Raw genomic sequence first — 27,556 nt, forward strand, 5'->3', positions numbered from 1 at the left:
AGCTGTTAGGACATGTGCTCTTTTCTGCCTCTCTAAACTATAAGGAAAATGTGTCAGGCTGTTACAGTAATTATCACTTGCTCTACCACAGTAGTAAATGTGCTTTGAAATTGCCAATCAAATATCGTTTTCTGCCTAGAATCACACCATGAGTCTGTCTACACACAGGAATTGTTGTCAGAGATTTAATTCGTGTTGCTCTTGTTCTGTAAGACTTGCACTCGCAGGAAAGGGGCAGCTTGTTTTCTTGAACTGTGATGGTTAGCATTCAGCACAAATCACTATCTCTCAAATGAGAGGCAAATGCTAACACATTTGAAATCAACATGGTAGATTTTCCTTCCACTCCTGCAATGGGTGAGGTAGTTCCTACATGTTCAAAACTCCAATTAACCCTTACCACAGGTGATCTTACATACATCTATGCAGTCTTCATGCAGTTGTGCAAGCGTCCATGCAGATCTCTCTTGACCCACTTTTCTCCAATATTGATGATCTTGTGGTAGGAAAGCATGCCCCCTTGCCTTGGTCAGACCATTTTCTAGTCCCTTTCGGCTGGACAATCCAGGAGGGTTGCCAGCCACGGGAAAAAGGGAAAACATGGTGCCGAAATTGGTCCAAACTCTCTGTTGAAGCCTGGGCATCCATCCTCAATAACTCTAGACCTGTGCTAGGGAAGAACCCTGAACGGGATGATCATCTAGTCCAGCAATGGCTGGAATCATCCTTAGATACATTGATCCCGGAAAGCTGGATAACTAGGAAGAAAGAGAGGCTTTGTGTAGCATGGTACTCCCCCAAACTTAGAGAACAGAAACAATTATGTAAACGTCTCGAGAGACGTTGGAGGAGGGACATCTCAAATGTAGATAAAACTAAATATAAAGAAGCTATTAAAGTCTATAAAACGGATATTAAATGCGCACAAGCTGAGTATTATTCAAGCAAGATTATGTCCGCATCTAACTCTCCCCGGGAAATCTTTAAAATTATGAAAACCTTAATCAAACCCCCCTTACCTCCATTGCCTTCAGAGGACGTTGCAGGACGGTGTACTAGATTGGTGCAGTTCTTTCATAAAAAAATCAATGATATTTACTCTACCTTTACTCCCCCTCTGTCTTCAGGAATGACTTCGGCAGAAGCAGAGCCGCACTTTGCAGGGCTACTCATTGAGACCATTCCCCACATAGATATAAACTCCCTGAAAACCTATATGGGGAAATTGAAATCAGGATCTCCAAGAGACGCAGCATCTCCCTCGACCCTTTATCGGGTCTCTGACTCTGTTGCACCAACTATTCTAGAACTCATTAATAGCTCGCTGTCCTCTGGAATTGTGCCGTCCACATGGAAGCGAGCTATGGTCAGAGCATTACTGAAGAAACCCTCCTTGGACCCCGAGGTGTTTGCCAATTATCGCCCTATCTCACTCCTACCAGGTATTGCAAAGATCTGCGAAAAACACGTTGATCATGTTCTCTCCACATTTTTGGAGGAGAATGATCGCCTACACCCGTCCCAAATGGGCTTTAGACCTCAGCAAGGCACAGAGACAGCCCTGCTAGCGGTGGTCAAAGAAGCAAGGAAAATCGTAGACAGTGGCGGGTCCGCTGCTATCATATTGCTCGATCTCAGTGCGGCATTTGACACTGTCAACCACCAGCTTCTGATCACAAGACTTAGAGAAGTGGGGGTGTCAGGAACTATACTCAAATGGCTGGAATCTTTTCTGTCAGACAGGTGTTTTCAGGTCTTTGAGGGTAGTACCAGCTCTGAAAGAATGCCTTTACGATGCGGAGTGCCGCAGGGCTCCTCGTTGAGTCCCACACTCTTCAATGTTTATCTGCGTCCATTGGCTGAGGTGGTAAAACCCTTTGGGGTTAACATCATTACGTATGCTGATGACACTCAGCTGATTGCTTCCCTGAATAGTCTGGATAATACCATGAGCAATTTGGCCAGCTGTTTGGAAGGGATCTCTGCCTGGAAGGACAATTCCTTCCTCAAACTGAATGCGGCCAAGACCAAGGTGATGTTTCTGGGCAAAACTGGTAATATGGACATCAACACACTCTGGCTGCAATGTTTGGGGGTCCCACCTGTTCCCAAAACCCAAATAAAAAGTCTTGGGGTGTGGCTCGATCATAACTTAAATCTTAAGGAACAGGCACGGAGGGTGGCAGGTACCTGTTATGGCATCCTGAAAATGCTCAGGAATGTCCTTCCTATTCTGCCTTTTGTTGCCAGGAAGCGCTTGATTATGCCAATGGGCTTTACCTGGGGTCTCCAGCCATCACAATCAAAAAATTACAAACAGTTCAAAACTGTGCGGCTCGATTATTACTGCAGGTGCATAGGCAGGATTCGGTCAGAGCCCATATCAAATCCCTGCATTGGCTCCCGGTGGCGGAGAGAATCCAGTTTAAGTCCCTGTGCATTGTCCACAAGTTACTCTCTACCAAGGCACCGCCGGCACTTAGAGATATTATTCTCCCTTATCGCCCTAATAGATCCCTCCGCTCCGAGAAAAAACAGCTAGCCATTATCCCCAGAGTACTTCGTGCCCGAAGTGGGGGACGCCTCTTTTCCCGCGTTGCGGCTAAGGGTTGGAATCAGCTCCCGGATTATATCAGATTAGAGACCAACCACCTCTCCTTCCGCAAACAGCTGAAGACCCTGCTGTTCTCAGGAACTGTCTGATTGCTTGATTGTTGGTGGCTTGTCTCTAGCGCTGGGAGGCCTTTGGTAGCCATGCGCTCTATAAGTACTATTCATTCATTCATTCATTCATTCATTCATTCATTCATTCTTGCACCTGACAATACACAGTCTCCAGAAACACACTCTTAGCACACAGCCAGCTGCTTCTCCTGCACTCTCATGCTTACTATTCCGCACTGTGTGGTATTTCAGATTTTCTTCACTTCTCCTCACTCTGCTTTTCTCATTCCCCTTCTCTCTCTCTTCTTCCTTTACTGCTCTTTCGTAACTCCCTCACTCCTTCTCTACTACTCCCCTAGGTTTACTGCCTCCATCACTATTTTTTCAACCATGTTTCTCTCCCTGTCTCCATATGTATCAGTCATTCTAACTGCCTTACTCCTTCTCAGTTCCTTCCTCTCTGTCTCTGTTTCTGTCTCTCTCCCTTTGTCTGTCTTACCCTTAATTTCCTTAACATCTATGGGGCAGATATACAAGCCCCCTGCGCCACCACTACGTCACTTTTCATGACGTACTGGTGACGCAGGGGGCTCCTCCATATTTACAAGGAGAGGAAAAGCCACCCTGCATGACTTTTCCTCTTCTCGTAAAAACAGCCACTTCACATGCAGCACTGTGCCTTGAAGGGGCGTTCCATGGGTGTTGTTGTGGGTGTTCCCACGCAACACCGATAGAACTAGACACATCTCCAGATTTACGAGAAATCGTAACTCTGGAGATGCGTGTGAATGCTACGCCACCCTAGAGGTGGCAAAGCGAGGCACAACGAGGAGAAATGTTTTCATTTCTCCTCGTTTTTTCCTCTTTCAGTGCGTACTGCATGCTACAGCACGCATTGAAAGAGGAAAAAGCCTCTTGTGATTGTTTTTTTGCAGGAAGGTGTCCCTTCCTGCAGAAGAACAATCTCCCCACCACGCATGCATCCTTGCAGCATGGTGCAAGGGAGCCTGCGCCGGCGCATGGCTGCAGTTTGTGCGCCAGCGCAGGGGAAGCATAGAGATGCAACATATTCTTGTAAGTATGTTGCATCTCTGTGCTTCGAAACTAACGCAGCACGGTGCAGCAAAATTACTTGCTGCACCGTGCTGCGTTAGTTTGTTATAAATCTGCCCCTCTGTTTCTACCACTCCTCCTCACTCCATCACTCATTTTCCATCTATGTTAATTTTTTAACCTTCTCCGTCATTCTCCTTCCCTCACCTTCCCTAACTGTCACTATCCTTTACTCATAGTCACTCCTATTCTCCTACTTTACTTCCTCTTGTCTGTATCTCACACCCCTTCACCTTTTCGCATTCTTTCCTTCACACTCCCTCACTCTGCTTTGCTCATTGAAATCCTGACTCCCTTTCTCTCACTCCAGTTTCCTAAATCCCTCCATCCCCTCACTCCCCATCTCTCACTTTCTCTTACCCCCTTGTTTAATCCTCATACTTGTTATTTCACCATCACTCCACTTCTCTTACTCTCAATCCCTTTACCCTGCTGTACTTCATCCGCTTCGTCTGTTACTCCCTTTTCCTATCTCCGTCCCTTACTCCCCTTTTCTCACTCCCCCCTCCCTCTTTCTCCATTACTCACTGCCATTCCCTTACTCATTCACTCTTCTTACCTGTATCCTCTACCCTTAGTCCTTTTGTTGCAGTCAGTCTTTCACTTCCCTTTCATAACTGATTATACTTTCCTTTTCTCACTCATTCTGTCAGTCCTTTCCTCCTCTTCACTCAGTCATTTCAATCATTTCAATCATTCATGTATACACTACACATTCATTCAATAAAATTACAACACAGTCTATTAGGAATATCGCTCTTCTTGGAGAAGTGAAGTGAGTTCTGAAAAGAACAGTTTTTTTTGTCTTTTTTGTTTTGTATTTTTTTTTTTTTTTAGAGCAGCTAAAAAAATAGGGAATGAAAAACTGTTCAACAGGAACAAAAACAAAAAATGAAAAAAATTATGGGGTGGAGCATGTGTGCTGCTGTATTTTGTTCTCTATTAAGTTCATGCTGCTCTCACCATAACAGAGAACAACATTGCACACATTGCACCGTATATGAACCTTCTGGAACAGAGGGTGGATATCCAGAGGTCTTGAAGCAAGTGAATCTGCGGCCACAGATGATGTGCTCGTCTGAGCAGCTGGAGGGTTGTCTCTTGTGGCTCTTCTAGACTCACGAGCATAAGCCACAGCATACACTGTTTTGAAGTGCCTCTACATAGAATGAATACTAAAGGAGTATTTTTTTTTTGGATCTCCTCTAGATAAGACAACCCCACAAACAGTGCATGTGACTTTTGGGGCATTCACCTTCTTCTGGCCCTCTGGAAAAGTAAAGAACTTCCATATGAATGAGTCCTTTTGTTTTCTCTGCCTTGATGGCACAAAGGTCTCCTCTTCACTCCCTGAAGAAGACTGCTGTTCTGCCATTTTCACGTACTGGAAAAGCTGTTCAGCTCCTTCTCCCAGGAAATAAGAAGAAATAATGAGGGGTTCGGGTGTGGTGTTTGAAGATTCTGGAACTGAAACTACTATGAACCAATGAAAAGTGTTGTTTTGTAATCACATGACTTGCTGTGCGCGCACCGTAAGCGCACGGAGCACGCACGCATGCTCACACGGAGCACACACGGAGCACGCACACATGCGCACACGGAGCACGCACGGAGCACGCATGCATGCGCACACGGAGCATGCACACATGCGCACACGGAGCACGCACAGAGCACGCACGCATGCGCACACGGAGCACGCACGCATGCGCACACGGAGACGGTGCGCGCACCACGAAAACCCTAAAAAAATTAATAAATAAAAACTGTTTATAAGTTTATGGAAGATATTAACTATGCTGTTCAACTTTATCCTAATAAAAAAAAAAGAGCTGAGCCAAAGCATATTACAGGATACAGTCAATATATAACGATATATATAGGTTGTTTATTGTAAAATAAGTATATATAAAATATAATAATACATACATAAATTGGCATTTAAAAAAACTTGCAAATTCAGTAAAAAAACTATAGGTTTCACACACGTTACAGTTAGGAATTAGCATTTAAAAAACCTTTGAAATTCACTGAAAAAACCATAGGTTTCACACACGTTATAGTTAAGAATTAGCATGTAAAAAACCTTGCAAATTCACTGAAAAAAACATAGGTTTCACACACGTTATAGTTAGGAATAAGCATTTAAAAAACCTTGGAAATTCACTGAAGAAATCATAGGTTTTACACATGTTATAGTTAGCTGGACATTTCACTCGTACAAAACCATTGAAATTCCCCCGTTATAGTTAGTTCAGCTAACTATAACTCACGCGCCCGCAATCCACTGCTGATGACGTCACATATTACATCACTCATGACATGGTCAGTGACATCACTCATGACATCACTGATGACATCTGAAATGACATCACTAATGACATCACTGATGACGTCATCCATTGAGTATGTGTTTCTGAACAGTTTTAAAATGTCTGTTGAAGAATAAGTGGGTGTACAAGTGTGTAAATGGATGATTTTCTGTGGTGCGTAACTGACTCTATAAGTGAGTCATTAAATGTATCTTACTGCAGACTAGTGACTAAACTGTGTGAATGTCTGTATGTGTCTGTATGTTGGTGTATAAGTGGCTGCATAGTTTTGTGAATAGCTATATGAGTGTCTATATGAGTTATTGATTGCTTGTCTGAGTATCTGTATGGGTTCCTGAGTGTTTGTGTGTGTAGGGTGTGTGTTACTCAGTGACTAGATGTGTGAGTGGGTGATTCAGTGGGTGCATGGTTTTAAGAGTGCATCTGTGATGAACTGTATGGTTGAGTGAGTGTATGTATGGGTGTGTTAGGGATTGAATGTATATCTCAGTGGTACATTTGTGACTAACTACATATGTGAAAGGCAGTATATATGCGTGTAAGAGTATATAAGTGGGTAGATCTGAGAGTGTGTGATTGTGAGAGTGACTGTATGGATGAGTGTGTGCTTGTATCAATGATTCTATAAGAGTGTAAGAATGTGGTACTATTTTTATGCGTAAGTGAACTTGAGTGTGTATAACCGCATAGGTGAGTAAATGGGAGTGTGATTATTTACATGACTGACTAGGTGTGAGAGTACCTCTATGGATGATTGGTGGTGTGTGAGTGTCTATATAGGTGTATAAATGCATATTATAGTCTTGTATGGAGTGACTGTAAGTATGAGTGACTGTACAGGTGAATGAGTGGAAGTGTATGTAGACCTAAGAGTTAATTAGTGGGTAATTGGTATTGGAGTATCTATGGTTTTGAGAATAGAACTCTGAAATTTTGAGTCGGTGTATCAAAGGTTATATTAGGGTGTGAGAAGATGCGGTAATTTATCACATGGATGACGTCATCAGTGATTGTCATCAGTGATGTCATTTGAGATGTCATCAGTGATGTCATGAGTGATGTCAACGACCATGTCATGAGTGATGTAATATGTGACGTCATCAGCAGTGGATTGCGGGCACGCGAGTTATAGTTAGCTGAACTAACTATAACGGGGGAATTTCAATGGTTTTGTACATGTGAAATGTCCAGCTAACTATAACATGTGTGAAACCTATGGTTTTTTCAGTGAATATATATATATATATAAATATACATATATATATATTCACTGAAAAAACCAAAGGTTTCAGGGGCGTTATAGTTAGGAATTGGCATTTAAAAAAACCTTAGAATTTCACTGAAAAAAACATAGGTTTCAGGGGCGTTATAGTTAGCTGGACATTTCCCTCGTACAAAACCCTAAAATCCCCCGTTATAGTAAGTTCAGCTAACTATAACTCGCGCCCCCACAATGCGCTGATGACGTCACATATTACATCACTCATGACATGGTCAGTGACATCACTGAAGACATCACTGATGACATCTCAAATAACATCACTGATGACATCACTGATGACGTCATCCAGTGAGTCTGTTTTTCTGTAAAGTTTTAATATGTTTAATATATATAGGGAAAGGCCTGTTGAAGAATGAGTGGGTGTACAAGTGTGTGAATGGATGATTTTCTAGGTGCATAACTGACTCTATAAGTGAGTCATTAAATGTATCTTACTGCAGACTAGTGACTTAACTGTGTGAATGTCTGTATGTGTCTGTGTGTTGGTGTATAAGTGGCTGCATGGTTTTGTGAATAGCTATATGAGTGTCTATATGGGTTATTGATTGGTTGTCTGAGTATTTGTATGGGTGCCTGAGTGTTTGTGTGGGTAGGGTATGTGTGACTCTGTACATAGATGTGTGAGTTGGTGATGCTCTGGGTGCAGGGTTTTAAGAGTGCAACTGTGATGGACTGTATGGTTGGGTGACTGTATGTAAGGGTGTGTTAGTGGTTGAATGTATATCTCAGTTGTACATGTGTCAGTAACTACATATGTGAAGCGCAGTGTATATGTGTGTTAGAGTATATACCTATCTATATGTGAGAGTGTGTGATTGCGGGAGTGGCTGTATGGATGAGTGTGTGCTTGTATCAGTAATTGTATAAGAGTGTCAGAATATGTTAGTATTTTTATGAGTAAGTGAACTTGAGTGTGTTTAACTGTATAGGTGAGTAAATTGGACTGTGATTAATTATTTGCATGACAGACTAGGTGTGTCAGTACCTCAATGGATGATTGGCGGTGTGTGAGTGTCTATATAGGTGTATAAATGCATATGATAGTCCTGTACGGAGTGACTGTAAGCATGAGTGACTGTACAGGTGAGTGAGTGGAGATGTATGTAGACCTAAGAGTCAATGAGTGGGTGTGTAGTTATTGGTATTGGAGTATCTATAGTTTTCAAAATGGCCGTCTGAAATTTTGAGCTGGTGTGTCAAAGGTTAAATTAGGGTGTGAGAAGATGCACTAATTTATCACATGGATGACATCATCAGTGATGTCATTTGAGATGTCATCAGTGATGTCATCAGTGATGTCACTGACCATGTCATGAGTGATGTAACATGTGACATCATCAGCAGTGCATTGCGGGGGCACGAGTTATAGATAGCTGAACTAACTATAACGGGGGGAATTTCTAGGGTTCTGTACGAGGGAAATGTCCAGCTAACTATAACGCCCCTGAAACCTATGTTTTTTTTCAGTGAATTTCTAAGGTTTTTTAAATGCCAATTCCTAACTATAACGCCCCTGAAACCTTTGGTTTTTTCAGTGAATTTCAATAGTTTTTTACATGCTAATTCCTATCTTTAACTTATCTCTGAAGATATCATGTTTAATAATTTTGATTAGATTTCTATATTTTTCAAATTCAGTGTGTCAATTTCATAAATTTTTTTTTCTAAATACTTTTTTATCACCATTTTTTAAACTTATTTTTTCAATTAATTCTTTTAAAAATTAAAAACATTATTTGAATGTAATGGGTTTTTCAAACATATTTTTTTATATTTTTCAAAATATTTTTTTAAATATATGTTCAAAACTTTATTTTATATATTAATTTTCAATGTTATTGGATCCGTACACCCTATGCGCACCGTTCCCGATCCCTACGCATTAGCATCAGCACATGGAATGCATTTGGTACGTGTTTAGTGCGCGATCGCAATGCGACCGGTACGCGACTCCCAGCCTATACGCGACGCGTTCGATGTACGTAACGCGACGTTTCCGCGCTTCCGCGATGCGTCATCTGCGTCTATGACACGGTAGGTGCACAGATCCTGCGAAATATTTAACATTTTAAAAAACATATACATATGTATTTCATGTGAATATTAGTTGAAGACAAACTCTAAAGTAGTCTTAAAACTAATATATTTTTACATCCAATCCTATAATTTTTTTTATTCAATTTCGCGGATGCGCGCTAGGTGCGTGCTGCATAAGTGCACGGTGCGCGGATCCCATGAGACCTGCAAAAAAAGAGATTTGATTGGTTCATTACACATCCTCTTCTAACTATTGAAAGACCCCACCCAATTCAATCATTCTTATTTGAACTTCTTTGGAGGAGCATCTCTTTACAGAGAAGAAGATTTTTCAGACTAAGTTTACACTTAGCTCTAACTTTTTTCAGCAAAAAATGGCTTCAGGGCAGCAGGCATCACCTGCATCTCCTCATACATCTGAGAATGAACTTTTGGAGGAGGCACCACGCAAAGAAAGTTTTTCTTCAGTGGTGTGGAAATGTTTTACTTTTCCCGAGGGGCAGAATAAGACCAATGCCACCTTGGTCACGTACAAGATTTGCAAAAGAGTGCTGTCATGAGGGGATCCTAACAAGAAATACTCGTGCGGCACGGCTAGTATGATGAAGCACCTGATGACCCTTCATCCAAACAATCTTGCACCACAAGAGTGCAAACGAATGAGAAACACTCCTGCTCCTGCGCCATCCACCTCATCGAAGCCGAGCACCTCAAGAGTGCATCCATCAGCCCAAAATTTGGACATCCGTCCTCAATTTTAATATTTAAAAATACTCTGCACTAAGTGCAATGCGACTTTGTGCTACGGTGATCAGCCGATCGATCTGATCTGCCGCCGGCAAGAAAGTCACATTTGCTAGTTTTTTTTATTTTTTTTTATTGTTCCCTGAAGTTCATAGTTTGGTTCCTCCTGTTTTGTTTTTTGGGTTTTTTTTGCAGGGGGAAAAAAGAAAAAAAAAGTTCTTGTAAGAACTAACTTTCCTGGTTTAAAAAAAGAAGTACATTTTTTTGTAAGTGTGTGAAAGTTTAGATGAATGTATGTGTAGTATGTAATTGACTTAATGAATGCATTAGTAGCATATGTTGAATGTATAAGTGCAGAACTATGAGGATTCGCTGCAGCATCACACAGTAACCTCTTTAACTGCAGTGTGCTGTAGTACTTCTGAAGCACAGGGATGCAACATATGTACATAAATATGTTGCAAATCTATGCTTCTCTCTGCACGGCTGCTTAAACTGCAGCCATGTGGTGACACAGGCACCCTTGCACCATAGTGCAAGGATATCTGTGTCATGTGCTCTTTGTTTTTCTACAGGAAGACACACCTTCCTGCACAAAAACCATGAGAAAATGCATGTTTCTCCTTCAATGTATGCTGAACATTTCAGCATGCATTGAAGGTATAAAAATGTGGAGAAATTAAAACAATTCTCCTTGTTGTGCTTTCCTACACCAATTTTAGAATGGTGCAGCATTCACACATATATCAAGATTTATGATTTCTGATAAATCTAGACATGTGTCTTGTTCTATGAGTATTAAGTGCAATCATGCACAACAACACTTATAGAACACCCTTTCAACACAAAGTGGTGTGCATGATAAGGTTGTATTTACATGGAGTATAAAAAGTGCACAGACTGCCTTTTCCTCTCTTTGTAAATATGAAAGAGTATCTTGCACAATAACTATGTTACAAAAAGTGACATATTTCCATTTTTAAAATTCCTTGCGAATGATAGAATGTAAGCACAGAGTTTTGTCTGTAAAGATGTTCAAAGAAGAATGATTGAAATGATTGCGGTCCTTCAATAGCTAAAATGGGAAATATTATGAACCCCTCAAATCTCTTTTTTTGCAGGTCACATGATTTCTGATTATGGTCAGATTTCAAAACTACATAGGTATAAACAGAGTGTTTTTAGAAACGTGTTTCAACTTTGTAGCTTCTTGCAGACCTCCTCATTCTGCATATTGAGATTTAGTTAAACTTACCTTCACAGTAATAGGAATAAAAAATGGTATACATTTTTTTCAGATTTTCATTCCAATCTAAATTCATATAAATTGCTTATTTTAAAATTTGGATCTGTGAAAGATGAAAACATGTAATAAATCATTTTTTACAACACAGCATAATTTCCACAAAGTAATTTGTTTGCCTTTTTTGCTGTTCTCAGAATATATTATACTTCACTAAAAATAGTGATTTCAATCGTACTCATCACTTAAGAGCGGGCAAAAAAAAAACAATCACTAAGATTGTTAAAAAAAAAAAACATGCTATTCTCAACAAAATACCACAAGATACAAATCCAAGATATATAAAATGCTTACAGCTAACAAAATGTTATAAGTTTCACTTACAAAAACTGTAAATGTTGTCGCTTTAAAATATTCATCGAATCTAAGGATGAATTTTTGGAGGACGCACCACGCCCACAACGTTTTCCTTCAGTGATGTGGACATTTTTTACTTTTCCAGAGGGGCAAACAAAGATCAATGCCACCTTGGTCACGTGCAAGATTTGCAAAAGAGTTCTGTTGCAAGGGGATCGTAACAAAAAAGACTCAAATGGCATGGCAAGTATGATGAAACACCGAAGGACCCTTCATCCAAACAATCTTGCACGAGAAGAGTGCAAACAGATGAGAAACACTCCTGTTCTGTATCTGTAAAAAAGAATCACAAATAAATGTATATTAATAACTTTCAAATTTATACTATTCCATTACTGTAAAAACACATTTTATATAAAAACTGACTAAGAAACTACAACCCTGAACCACAAGTGTGACGATTGTTAAAACACTACATGCATAGTGCATACTACTTTGAAGCAGTTCATGCCCTAAAGCCTACCTCACTAAAAGACTACACGCTAACTGACTAAATGATTACAGTACTATAAGGAGACACACTGGGTGAGTGACAGGGTGTTTGCTAGAAGTGTATGAATACTGACTGGGGAATTGAAGGTGTGAAAGACTACTGTGTAGGTGGTTAGAGGCCTGCATGCATAGTGAATATGCATTTGAAGCAATCTATGTGCTAAGGCCTCGCTCACTGCATGAGTACTTGGGAACTGACAGAATGATTAGAGTACAGAAAAGAGAGTGCCTGAGTGAATTTATAAGTGGTTGGCTTTTGACACAGTGAATGGATTAGTACTTGTACTGAATGGGTCACTAGAGGAGTGCAAAGGGAATGACAGGATGTTTGCTGGACTGTATGGATACTGACTAGGGAATTGAAAATGTGAAAGATAAGTGTGTAGGTGGGTAGAAAACTGCATGCATAGTGGATAGGGGTTTGAAGCAGTCCATGTGCTAAGGCTTGGCTCACTGAATGAGTACTTGGGTACTGACTGAATGATTAGAGTACTGCAAGGAGAGTGCCTGGGTGAATTTATAAGTGTTTGGGTTTTGGCGCAGTGAATGGATTAGTACATGGTGCTGAATGGGTCACTAGAGAAGTGCAAGGGGAGTGACAACCAACACTATCCTAGGAGTTTACCAAAACTCAATCACTAGTCTGGAAGGGGTAAGGGGACTGCACACAATCTACGTATTAAAGTACATCACTTTAGTGTCAAAGCCTGACTCATTTTATCAATGCATAAGCATAGACTGGCTTGTAATGGTAGTAAAACTTGACAACATGACAGGTTTTAAAACACTTATCTGTCAGCAAATACATAATCTAAGCAAATGCTTCTCTCACAATCCTTACCCAAATGTACACAGACTCACTGTGTGATTTTAGACAAGCAACACTATCCTAGGAGTTTACCAAAACTCATTCACTAGTCTAGAAGAGGTAATGGTACTGCACACAATCTACATATTTAAGTACAGAACATTAGTGTCAAAGCATGACTCATTTAATCAATGCATAAGCAAAGACTGGCTTCTAATGCTATTAAAACTTGACAACATGACAGGTTTTAAAAGAGTTATCTGCCAAAAAATACACAATGTTACCAAATACTTCTCTCACAGTGGTTCCCAAATTCACACAGACTCACAGTGTGATTCTAGACAACAACCACTATACCTAGGAGTTCACCAAAAATCATTCACTACTGTGGAACTGATAAGGGAACTGCACACAATTTACGTATTTCAGGACTGCACTATTGTGTCAAAGCCTGACTCATTTAATCAAAGCATAAGCAAAAACTGGCTTCTAATGCTAATAAAACTTGACAACATGACAGGTTTTAGAACAATTATCTGTCAGCAAATACACAACGTTACCAAATGCTTCTCTCACAGTGGTTCCCAAATGCACACAGACTCACAGTGTGATTCTAGACAAGCAACACTATCCCTAGCAGCTTACCAAAACTCATTCACTACTGTGGAAGAGGTAAGGGGACTGCACACAATCTACATATGTCAGTACTGCACTTTAGTGTCAAAGCATGAATCATTTTATCAATGCATAACCAAAGACTGGTTTCTAATGCTACTAAAACTTGACAACATGACAGGTTTTAAAAGAGTCATCTGTCACCAAATGCACAATGTTACCAAATGCTTCTCTCACAGTGGTTCCCAAATGCACAGAGACTCACAGTGTGATTCTAGACAACAACAACTATACCTAGGAGTTTACCAAAAATCATTAAATACTCTGGAAGTGGTAAGGGAACTGCACACAATCTACATATTTCAGGACTGCACTTTTGTGTCAAAGCCTAACTCATTTAATCAATGCATAAGCAAAGACTGGCTTCTAATGCTACTAAAACTTGACAACATGGCAGGTTTTAAAACACTTATCTGTCAGCAAATACATAATGTAAGCAAATGCTTCTCTAACAATCCTTACCCAAATGTACACAGACTCACTGTGTGATTTTAGACAAGCAACACTATCCTAGGAGTTTACCAAAACTCATTCACTAGTCTAGAAGAGGTAATGGTACTGAACACAATCTACATATTTAAGTACAGCACATTAGTGTCAAAGCATGACTCATTTAATCAATGCATAAGCAAAGACTGGCTTCTAATGCTATTAAAACTTGACAACATGACAGGTTTTAAAAAAGTTATCTGCCAAAAAATACACAATGTTACCAAATACTTCTCTCACAGTGGTTCCCAAATTCACACAGACTCACAGTGTGATTCTAGACAACAACCACTATACCTAGGAGTTCACCAAAAATCATTCACTACTGTGGAACTGATAAGGGAACTGCACACAATTTACGTATTTCAGGACTGCACTATTGTGTCAAAGCCTGACTCATTTAATCAAAGCATAAGCAAAAACTGGCTTCTAATGCTAATAAAACTTGACAACATGACAGGTTTTAGAACAATTATCTGTCAGCAAATACACAACGTTACCAAATGCTTCTCTCACAGTGGTTCCCAAATGCACACAGACTCACAGTGTGATTCTAGACAAGCAACACTATCCCTAGCAGCTTACCAAAACTCATTCACTACTGTGGAAGAGGTAAGGGGACTGCACACAATCTACATATGTCAGTACTGCACTTTAGTGTCAAAGCATGAATCATTTTATCAATGCATAACCAAAGACTGGCTTCTAATGCTACTAAAACTTGACAACATGACAGGTTTTAAAAGAGTCATCTGTCACCAAATGCACAATGTTACCAAATGCTTCTCTCACAGTGGTTCCCAAATGCACAGAGACTCACAGTGTGATTCTAGACAACAACAACTATACCTAGGAGTTTACCAAAAATCATTCAATACTCTGGAAGTGGTAAGGGAACTGCACACAATCTACATATTTCAGGGCTGCACTTTTGTGTCAAAGCCTAACTCATTTAATCAATGCATAAGCAAAGACTGGCTTCTAATGCTACTAAAACTTGACAACATGACAGGTTTTAAAACAGTTATTTGTCAGCAAATATACGATGTTACCAAATGCTTCTCTCACAGTGGTTCCCAAATACACACATACTCACTGTGTGATTCTAGACAAACATCACTATCCCTTGAACTATACCAAAACACATTTCTTCATCTCGAAGGAGTACTACATTTTAGTATAGAAACATAACTAATTTCACAAATTCATAAACAATGACTAGTTTCTAATTCTACCAAAATATAAAAACAGCACAGTTATCTTTTCTACATGCACACACACTGTCAATAAGATTGTAGAGAAAAAAGTACTCCCTACACTTTAGCAGGAGAAATACATTAGTCTGATTAAAATCAAAATAGTCTACATACATCCCCTCACAATTAAATAACTCACCTTTCAAGTTGTTTTGTAGATTAAGAAGTATATCAGTCACACACCAGATTTTCTTTTACAGAATCTCTGCACTGTGTACTCCTCAGCAAAAACAATGAATGGAAAAGTTTCCCTTTCATTTTCCACACATATACATGTAAACATCAAATCACAATCCTTCACACATAAATTCAAAAGCAAACACACATTTCTATTGGTTAAACATTTCAACCCTTTCCAAATGAAATACATTTCAACCCTTCCCCCAATCTGCCTTCTGCCTGTTACCATAGAAACAGGTCATGGAACACTGCACTGAGCACACAGGTCACAAGTTCAGCACACAATGTTACTAAACAAGACAGCAAGTGTGCTTGACTTTTCAACATATCAGCTTATCATATATAATGTTCCTTACAATCTGTTTTTGTTAACCAATAAGAATCATACCTTTAAAAAACAGAAATATACACCCTACCTTTCAGTGTAGAAAGTAGTCATACAACCAATGATTTCTTGTCTTTCTTCAATTTTTTTTATGTGGATCCGCGCACCCAACGCGAGAGAATCCTTGTACCCAACGCAATAGGATGCGCGCACTGTGCGCACATTTCGACATTTTTTTTTTATTTTTTAAAAGGAGGCCCCAGGGGGTCCTTCTGGGACCCCCTAAGCAGCTCTAGAGGGTCAGAGTATTTCCACTCTGCCCCCCTATATGTTTTACACACTTATTCTCCTTGCTTCTTCAGCCTCGCTTCTACTGAGGCAGAAATTGGCTGCCAACAGTTCCTGGTTTCGAATGTAGACAGACACTCGACAGCCAATTAGCATTCAGTGCGCGATCGGAAGGGTGTGCGCTTGGTTCGGGGAGGGTGCGCTTACGGTGCGGGTAGGGTCCGCGGATCCTCCCCGGCCATAGATATTTATGTACTTTTAACTCTAATTTTCTCAGGAACTACTGAACAGATTTATACCATTTAAGCAAAAGGCACGAGTCTGAACTGAGGACTACCTCTTTGCCAAATTTGGTGTCATTCCGGTTCAGGCTGTAGCTGTGACAACAGATCCTATGGGAAATTGCATGGGCTAAACGCATTTTGGGACCCCGCTTTTTCTTGGCCCCTGCTTGACGAATCACCACGGAACTTTCAGGGTAGGAGCGGACAGGAGCTGGCCAAAAGTTTGGAAAATTTCGCGAGGATTCATCAACCGGCGCCAGACTTATTGGGAATAGAATGTTGCGGATTTCCTATGGAAAATAGGTCCTAACTATAACTATCTACTGGCGACCGCCAGTAGATAATATATATATATATATATATATTATCTACTGGCGGTCGCCAGTAGATAGTTATAGTTAGGACCGAGTTTCCATAGGAAATCTGAAAATTCTATTTTGAATAACTTTGGCGCCGGTTGACGAATCCTCGCGAAATTTTCAAAACTAATGGGGCGCTCCGTTCTTCTCCTACCCTGAAAGTCTCAGGGTGATTCGTCAAGTGGGGGCCGAGAAAAAGGGGGGTCCCAAAACGCATTTTCCCCATGCATTTTTCCATAGGACCTTTAGTCGCAGCTACAGCACGAACGGCTGAACAGAATTACGTGAAATTTGGCAGAGAGGTAGCCATAAGGTCAAGGAAGTGCCTTTCGCAGGTCTGGTGTAAATCTGTTCAGTATTTCCTGAGAAAATAGCATTTAAAAGCATATCAATATCTATACGGGCGCAGGGTGCGCGCACTGTGCAAGCCCTGTGCGCGCACCCTGCCGTGCGTGAGCGTAATTGTGATTGGTTGTTAGATGTCAGTAAACATTCGAATCGGTCGAAATCAGGAAGTGTCGGCCGCCATTTTGTCTGTCGCACTGAAAAGGAGGAGAACGTGAATAGGGGGCAGAGTAGGGAGTTTTTGACCCCCTAGCCATTGTCAGGGGGTCACAGTAGGACCACGAAGGGTAAAAAAAAAGATTTCATTTTTTTTTAAAAACATCGCGAGGTGCGCACACTCTGCGTGCACCCGAAAAAAAACATTTAAAAAACATTTTAAAAAATAGAAATAAAAATCAAGTTTAAGTGTTTAGATATTAGGTGGCTCTAAAAAGAGCCCTTGTGTTTATTGAGTGTTTTTCGGTACCTAAAGTAAGTACCGATGCTGAATCTAAAGTTCGAGAGGAAGACTCTGTTCCCTTCATCATTGAAATGTACACTGTCTCCTCTACAAATGTCTTGCATGTTGTAACGCAAGTTGTTGTGGTATATAGAACCCATACCATAGTCTCTGAGGAAAGCAGAAACAGACTTATTGACGTGCTTTCTTGCTTTGTCAATCTGCGGACAAAATTGGTTGGACCAGTTCCACTTTTGCCTTTGGCATATATTAGAATATACAAAGGCAGTTTGTGGAAAAAGTGACATCAATTGCACAAAGGTGTCCTTAATAAGCATTTCCAGACCTACCCCAGTTAAAGTGCCTAGGTCATTTCCACCACAGTGCACAATAATAAGGTTAGGCTGTGGGAGATGTAGAAAGGTTTTCACCAAAGGCATTAATTGGTGCCACTTTAATCCTCTCTGACCAATCCATTTAATGTCTAGATTTGTCAAAGCAAGGTCTTTTACAATACCTCTTTTTTCTGCAAATTTTTCACTCCAGAAGACATAGCTATGACCTACAATCCACACTGTGGACATCTTCCAAGGAGAACAGGATGCACTCAGGAGGTGTCTTTCACAAGAATGGCAATATGAAAAGAAAGAAAGACAGTTGAAAAATGGAGGCATACATACTTTTTTTAATAAAAAGAACTGATTGGCTGATTCAAACCATTTTACAGTTAAAACTAGGCTGTATGTTTACATTTTTAAAAGCATGTTTTGGATTGGTTCAGAAAAATGTGTTCCCACGAATATTACTTTGGATTTGCTGTTAGGTTTGAAAAGTCAAGCACTCTTGCTGTTTGGATTTGAAACATTGTGTGCTGAACTTCTGACCTCTCTGCTCACACCAGTGTTCCATGACCTGTTGCTATGGTAGCAGGCAGAAGTCATGTTGGGGGAAGGGATGATTTGGAAAGGGGTTGAAAGTTGCAACCAATAGAAATGTGTGATTCCATTTGAAAAAATGTGGGAAGGACTGTGATTTTACATTAACATGGATATGTGTCAAAAAAGAGAGGGAAACATTTCCATTTACTGGTTGTGGTGAGAGGAGAGAGGTGTACAGCTCTGAGATTCTGGCTCTGATAATCTGCTGTTTGAGTGCCACATTTCTTTCTCAACTAACTAATTTTAAAGGTGAGTTATGAGTTTGAGAGGGGATGTATGTGGTGATTTTTGATATAAATGTTAGAATTGTCATTCTTCTTTTAAAGTTGTGTTTTACATTTTGTGTTTTAGGAGATATTTAACTGTCTTGAACTTGTAAGATATTATGGAGTATGTCTTCACTGTAAGTTAAGGTGTAGTGGTATCACTGAGGAATACTGTTTTGTGCCTAGAATCACATCATGAGTCTGTCTGCACACAGGATTAGTTGTCAGAGATTTAATTTGTGTTGCTCTTGTTTTGTTAGCCTTGCACTCGCAGAAAAGGGGCAGTTTGTTTTCTAAAAGTGTGATGGTTAGCATTCAGCAGAAATCAGTTCCTCACAAATGAGAGGCAAATGCAAACACATTTGAAAATAGCATGGTACATTTTCCTACCACTTTAAAAGTTGTGTTTTACATTTTATGTTAAGGAAGATATTTAAGTGCCTTGAACATGTTAGATATTATGGAGTATGTCTTCACTATAAGTTAAGGTGTACTGGTATCACCCAGGAATACTGTTTTCTGCCTAGAATCACACCATGAGACAGTGTGCACACAGGAATTGATATCAGAGATTTAATTTGTGTTGGTCTTGCTCTATTACCCTTGCACTCACAGGAAGGGGCAGCTTGTTTTTTGTAACACATGGTCATGGTCTCAAGGAGCTGTTAGGACATGTGCTCTTTTCTGCTTGTCTAAAATATAAGAAAAAAGTGTCAGGCTGTCACACTAATTATCACTTACTCCACCACAGTACTAAATGTGCTTTCAAATTGCCAAAGAAAATATCGCTTTGTGGTTAGAATCACACCATGAGTCTGTGTGCACACAGGAATTGTTGTCAGAGATTTAATTTGTGTTGCTGTTGTTTTGTAAAACTTGCACTTTTAAGAAAGGGCAGTTTCTTTTCTTCAACTGTGTTGGTTAGCACTCAGCAGAAATCACTATCTCAAAAATGAGAGGCAAATGCAAACACATTTGAAAATAGCATGGTACATTTTCCTACCACTTTAAAAGTTGTGTTTTACATTTTATGTTAAGGAAGATATTTAAGTGCCTTGAACTTGAAAGATATTATGGAGTATGTCTTCACCATCATTTAAGGTGTACTGGTATTGCCCAGGAATACTGTTTTCTGCCTAGAATCACACCATGAGACAACATGCACACAGGAATTGTTGTCAGAGATTTAATGTGTGTTGCTGTTGTTCTGTAAAACTTGCACTTTCAGGAAAGGGCCTGGTATCACCCAGGAATACTGTTTGTGCCTAGAATCACACCATGAGACAGTGTGCACACAGGAATTGTCAGAGATTTAATTTGTGTTGCTGTTGTTCTGTAAAACTTGCACTCGCAGGAAAAGGGCAGCTTGTTTTCTTAAAGTGTGATGGCTAGCACTCAGCAGAAATCATGATCTCACAAATGAGAGGCAAATGCTAACACATTTGAAATCAACAGGGTAGATTTTCCTTCCAATCTTGTAATGGGTGAGGTAGTTCCTACATGTACAAAACTCCAATTAACCTTTACCAAACATGTACTCTTACACACATATCTGCAGTCTTCATGCATTTGAAAAAGTCTCCATGCAGATCTCTCTTGCAACTGACAATACACAGTCTCCAGAAACACACTCTTTGCACACATGCAGCAGCTTCTCCTACACTCCCATGCATAATACTCAGCTCTGTGTTGTGTTTCAGATAGCAGTGTATAATGCAAACACATTCAACGTCACCAAGGCTCATATCCTTTGCTCTACACTAATCACTCACCCTGTAACACATGCTGATGGTCTCAAGTAGCTGTTAGGACATGTGCTCTTTTTTGCCTCTCTAAAATATAAGGGAAATGTGTGAGGCTGTCACAGTAATTATCGCTTGCTCCATCCACAGTACTAAATGTGCTTTCAAATTGCCAATGGAAATATCATTTTCTGCCTAGAATCACACCATGAGTCTGTGTGCACACAGGAATTGTTGTCAGAGATTTAATTTGTGTTGCTGTTGTTCTGTAAAACTTGCACTTTCAGGAAAGGGCCAGCTTGTTTTCTTCAAATGTGTTGGTTAGCACTCAGCAGAAATCACTATAAACAAAATGAGAGGCAAATGGTAACACATTTCAAATCAACAGGGTAGATTTTCCTTCCAATCTTGTAATGGGTGAGGTAGTTCCTACATGTACAAAACTCCAATTAACCTTTACCAAACATGTACTCTTACACACATATCTGCAGTCTTCCTGCAGTTGTAAAAGTCTCCATGCAGATCTCTCTTGCAACTGACAATACACAGTCTCCAGAAACACACTCTTTGCACACATGCAGCAGCTTCTCCTACACTCCCATGCATAATACTCAGCTCTGTGTTGTGTTTCAGATAGCAGTTTATAATGCAAACACATTCAACGTCACCAAGGCTCATTTCCTTTGCTCTACTCTAATCACTTACCCTGTAACACATGCTGATGGTCTCAAGTAGCTGTTAGGACATGTGCTCTTTTTTGCCTCTCTAAAATATAAGGGAAATGTGTGAGGCTGTCACAGTAATTATCACTTGCTCAATCCAGAGTACTAAATGTGCTTTCAAATTGCCAAAGGAAATATCATTTTCTGCCTAGAATCACACCATGAGTCTGTGTGCACACAGGAATTGTTGTCAGAGATTTAATTTGTGTTGCTGTTGTTCTGTAAAACTTGTACTTTCAGGAAAGGGCCAGCTTGTTTTCTTCAAATGTGTTGGTTAGCACTCAGCAGAAATCACTATCAAAAAAATGAGAGGCAAATGGTAACACATTTCAAATCAACTAGGTAGATTTTCCATCAAATCTTGCAATGGCTGAGGTAGTTCCTACATGTTCAAAACTCAAATTAACCCTTACCACACATGTACTCTTACACACATATCTGCAGTGTTCATGCAGTTATGAAAGTCTCCATGCAGATCTCTCTTGCAACTGACAATACGCAGTCTCCAGAAACACACTCTTTGCACACATGCAGCAGCTTCTCCTACACTCCCATGCATACTACTCAGCTCTGTGTTGTGTTTCGGATAGCAGTGTGTAATGCAAACACATTCAAAGTCATCAAGGCACATTTCCTTTGCTGTAGTCTAATCAGTCACCCTGTAACTCATGGTCATGGTCATGTGCTCTTTTTGGCTTGTCTAAAATATAAGGGAAATGTGTCAGGCTGTCACAGTAATTATCACTTGCTCCATCCACAGTACTAAATGTGCTTTCAAATTGCCAAAGGAAATATAGTTTTCTGCCTAGAATCACACCATGAGTCTGTGTGCACACAGAAATTGTTGCCAGAGATTTAATTTGTGTTGCTGTTGTTCTGTAAAACTTGCACTTTCAGGAAAGGGCCAGCTTGTTTTCTTCAAATGTGTTGGTTAGCACTCAGCAGAAATCACTATCTCAAAAATGAGAGGCAAATGCTAACACATTTCAAATCAACAAGGTAGATTTTCCATCAAATCTTGCAATGGCTGAGGTAGTTCCTACATGTTCAAAACTCAAATTAACCCTTACCACACATCTACTCTTATACACATGTCTGCACTCTTCATGCAGTTGTGCAAGTTTCCATGCAGATCTCTCTTGCAACTGACAATACACAGTCTCCAGAAACACACTTTTTGCAAACACGCAGCAGCTTCTCGTACACTCCCGTGCGTACTACTCAGCTGTATGTGGTGTTTCAGATAGCAGTGTGTAACACAAACAGATTCAATGTCACCAAGGCTCATTTCCTTTGCTCTAGTCTAATCACTCACCCTGTAACACATGGTCATGGTCTCAAATAGGTGTAAGGACATGTGCTCTTTTTTGCTTTTTTAAAATATAAGAAAGAATTGTCAGGCTGTCACAGTAATTATCATTTGCTCCTCAACAGTAGTAAATGTGCTTTCAAATTGCCAATCAAATATCGTTTTCTGCCTAGAATCACACCCTGAGTCTGTGTGCACACAGGAATTGTTGTCAGAGATTTAATTCATGTTTCTCTTGTTTTGTAAGACTTGGACTCGTAGGAAAGGATCAGCTCATGTGATAGGATTTGAAAAGCTCAAAAAAAATTGTAATGAATTAAAATTACATAAAGGTATTTTTTTTTTGTTTTTTGCAGGTATTGCTGAGCAACAGTGAAAACATTTAAAGATGCCTATAAAGTCAAGAAAGAGAAAAGAAAAGCAACAACAACTATATTTGAAGACAACTGGTAAAAAAAAAATAGGAGGAGAAGCTCATGTTGGAAAACAGAAAAAGTCTTCTGGTAAGCAGACTAAAGAATTTTTAAAAAATATCTTCCAAAAAAAAAATTATCGAAAGATAAATTCAAACAGTGTTTCAAGTACAAAACAACAACAGAGTCGACAGCAAAAACAAAATGCTAATGTAGACTCAGAAGTAAGAAAGAGTGACTTAACACGAAAAATAGATTTTAAAAACATTAGTCAAAAAATGTTTCAGAGAAGAGTGATGTTAAATTTGCTAAAGGACGTGAAAAAATATAAGAAGAAAACCAAATTTTATAAGAAAAAGAAATTTATTGAAAGTATTGTTACCAAGGCATTAGAAATAAAAAAAAACTATTCATTTTAATTTTGAACAGGATGCGTAGATTAGATAAATTAGTCAATGCAATGAAGTCACAAAGCAAAAGGAAAAGAGAAGTGAAAAAAAATAACTTTTGTAAAGTGTTCTTAGGAGAATGGAAGCATAGTTCAAGTACTGAACCATTTTTTAATGAAGAGAGTTATCTTCAAAGTAATAGTTTGTTGCATGCAGTTGACACCAATGGTAGAGCATATGAAGTTAAGGATGGTTGTGTAATGGAAAAGGAGAAAATGGTTCCAAGAAATGAGGAAGAAGTGATGGCTGCTGAGGTTATGGGGAGACGTCCTAAAGCCCCAGTGTACACTTGGAATTGTAGTAGTATTTGTACTGTGCGTCAGGAATCTATTGATAAATTACGTGACTTTCTAAGAGAATATAGTAAAAAGAGTGTTAAACAGAAAATTAAGGTGCTTCAAAGACTAGATCCATGCAGAGTGAGAGAGAATACTGGTTTGCAAGGACATTCTCTGGCTTGTCTATCTAGGAAAGTGTGTCAAAGTGTTTTTCACCATTTTAGGATGCTGGCTGTTCATCATACTGAAATGAGAAAGTTTGTGAGAACATTGTATTTTGCTAAAAGTCCAGCACTAAAGTTAAATGAGTTGAATAATGCTCTGTTCCGTGGATCTGTATCAGATGTAGTGAAGGTTACTGATGAGATTCAGTTTTGTTACTTTGGTCCAGAACAAGAAAGTGCAGAAAATGACACAGTTATTGATGAGAATGTGGAAGAGAATGTAGAACTTACTGTTAGTAAAAATTTTGAAGATGAAATGACAAAATTTACTATCATCTCTAATGAAAGACCAAATATTACTTGTATTTGTTGCCGGAGAAGCCATTATAAAATTCAAACAAGGAATGTTGATCTGTATAAAAAAAGTGAAAATGAAGATAATTATAAGTGGAAAGATTTTGCAACATATATATTTCTGGAAAATTGTTTTGAATTGGGTGAAGATCAGCGTATTTGTAAATACTGTTATAACAAGTTAGAAGAAAATAGAATGCCAGCAAGCGCTGTACATAATAAATTAGAATTGGTTGATATTCCTCCAGAACTTTCTGATTTAAATACGTATGAGTCTATACTCATTCAATATGTCCATCCGTTTCAGACCATAGTGCGTATGGAGCCAAAAACAGGTAAATTACCTCCTTCGGATTTACAAAGAGGTTTAAAAGGAAGAGTTGTCTATTTGCCATTGGATTTGAAAAAAAATATGGAAACAATTGATGCAGATACTTTGGAAACTGAACCATTAGGTATTCTGGTTAATGGTGTACCTACAAAGAATAAGAAAATTTGGAAGGAGCTGGTGGATGTACGAAAAGTACAAAGAGCAAATTTGTATTTGAAAACAAATAATAAATGGTATGAAGCCATTTATATGGATGAAGATGAAGAAGAAATGCTAGAAGACACAGGAATACCAACTAGGCATATTGAAAAAGTGGATAAGTCAAAAGAAGAAGAAATTTATGAACATTTCAGCATACATCCTCTTCATTCTAAAGAAGTTATGCGAAACGCTATTGATCTGTTTCAGATGAAGAAAGCAAAAGGAACTCCTGTGAGTGTATGGGAGGAGAGCTTGGAAGCTCGTTGTTTTCCCAAACTGTTTCCTACAGGAGAAGGTGGACGATATGATGAACGTCCAGTACAGATTCCTGCTTCGGAGTATCGGACTACAAGATTATATGCAGAAGATCCCAGATTTTGTCAAAGTATTCCTTATTTGTTCCATCTTTTATTTGAAAGTGACTTGTCTGCAGTAAATCACATTTTGAAAACTGGAGTACATCTACATAACGTGTCTGCAAAGGACTTTATCAACAAAGTGCAACAGCGAGATGATCATTTGGAATCTCAATTGATCAATTTGATGGCTTGTCAGCGTGGGACTAATGAATATTGGTACCGACGCCATGGAGAATTGAAGTGTATGTTACGGAATTTAGGAAATCCTACATGGTTCCTTACCCTAAGCTGTGCTGAGTACGCTTGGGATGATCTTCTGGATTTTCTTCGAGAGGCAAATTCAAACATTAAAAACATACAATACAAGACAGCAGGAGAATTGTGCTCATTGGATCCGGTTAATGTTTGCAGATATTTTAATCATAGATTTGAGGCTATGATGTCCTTCATCTGCAATAAAAAAAATCCACCTCTTGGAGAAGTTGTGGATTTCTTTTGGAGAAAAGAGTACCAAGCAAGAAGTGCTCCTCACATTCATATGCTGTTGTGGATCAAGGATGCCCAAAAATTTGGAACAGATTCTGATGATGCAGTTTTATCTTTCATTGAAGGATATGCAACATGTGCTATACCTAAAAGCACAGAAGAGAAAAACTTAAAAGAGAAAGTTTTACGTTTCCAAAGTCATCGATGTGGAAAATACTGTCGACGAAAGTACAAGAGTAAAGATAAATTCTACACAAAATGTCGATTTGGATTTCCACGACCTGTTCTTTCAAAAGGAAGAGTAAACAGTTTTATGTCAGCTGTGCGACATACTATTACAAGAAAATCGCCTAAGAATACCTACAACCTAAGAAGAAAAGAAGAGTCAAAATATATAAATGACTACAATCCAGTCATTTTATCCATGTGGAATGCTAACATGGATATACAGTATCTGGCTGACAATTCTATTGCTGTTGCTCGGTATGTCACATCTTACATCACTAAATCTGAGAAAACGGAATTGAAGGAAATGTGGGAAGAGATTTCTCACGAGAAGACTGTCAGTAAGAAGCTATACAGTTTCAGTTTAAAGATGTTATCGCATCGAGAAATTGGATCCTACGAATGCTCAGATAGGTTATCATCTGCAAGTCTGTACTCGAAATCCAGAAGAATAATTTGGGTAAGTTTAGGCCTTGCAGGAATGCGAAATCGGGTACTGGAATCTATTCGAGAAATTTAATATTTAGCAGAGTTCGAACCAGAAAGTACAGACATTTTAAGAACAAACATGTTGGATACATATTACCCACAAAGAAGTCATCACCTTGAGAACATGTGTCTCTATGAAGTCCTGCAGAACTTCATTTTTTAACGGAATGCCACAGAAGATATCAACAATGGAAAATATAAAGTCAGTGGTGAGGAAGGATGTTTGGTGAAGCAAACAAAAGGAAGTTTGATAAATCACCGGAAGCTGAGTTGCGACACTCCTGACAAAAAGGAATTTTACTACTTGGCACTTTTGCAGCTGTTTAAACCATGGCGTTCAGAGGACGAACTACTTGGAGAATTCCAAAGTTATGAAGATTCCTTCAATGCTAGCAAAGACAGCATAGAATGCAGTACTTTCACAACTTATGTTCAAATGTTAAATGAAGAAATTGAACAAGAAGAAACAATTGCAGCTGAAGTAGCTAGAGACAGTTCTCAAGACAGTCAAAGTTCTGGGACATACAGTCAAGATCCTCTAGGACAACCAATCGTAGAAAATGAAGCAGCAATAGCCATGAATGAAGTGGAAACAGCTATGAATCAAGCTCAGGAAGATTTAGTAGACTTAACATATTTGGAGCAGCAACTGAATGTAGAACAAAAACAAATTTATGAAGAAGTCAGTAAAAAAATTGATCACGGATTACTACATGAAAATAAAGAGTGCTCATGCACATCTTTTGAACCAATGAGAATGTATGTAAGTGGACAAGCAGGAACTGGAAAAAGTTTCTTAATTAATGTAATTAGAAGCTACGTACAGAAGAAAATGGATTACATTTTGTCTTGTGTTGTTACTGCTCCAACTGGGTTAGCAGCGTATAACATAAAAGGAGTTACCTTACATCGTTTGCTAATGTTACCAGTAGAGCATGAGAACAAAATACAGTACCACAAACTAGCAGGAGAAGCATGCTTGGAAGTTTCAAGAGTATTGAAGAAATTGAAAGTACTCATTATTGATGAGGTAAGCATGGTATCAAACTTAATGTTTGCC

This window comes from Triturus cristatus, chromosome 11, assembly GCF_964204655.1.
Source record: "Triturus cristatus chromosome 11, aTriCri1.1, whole genome shotgun sequence".
Classification (NCBI taxonomy): domain Eukaryota; kingdom Metazoa; phylum Chordata; class Amphibia; order Caudata; family Salamandridae; genus Triturus; species Triturus cristatus.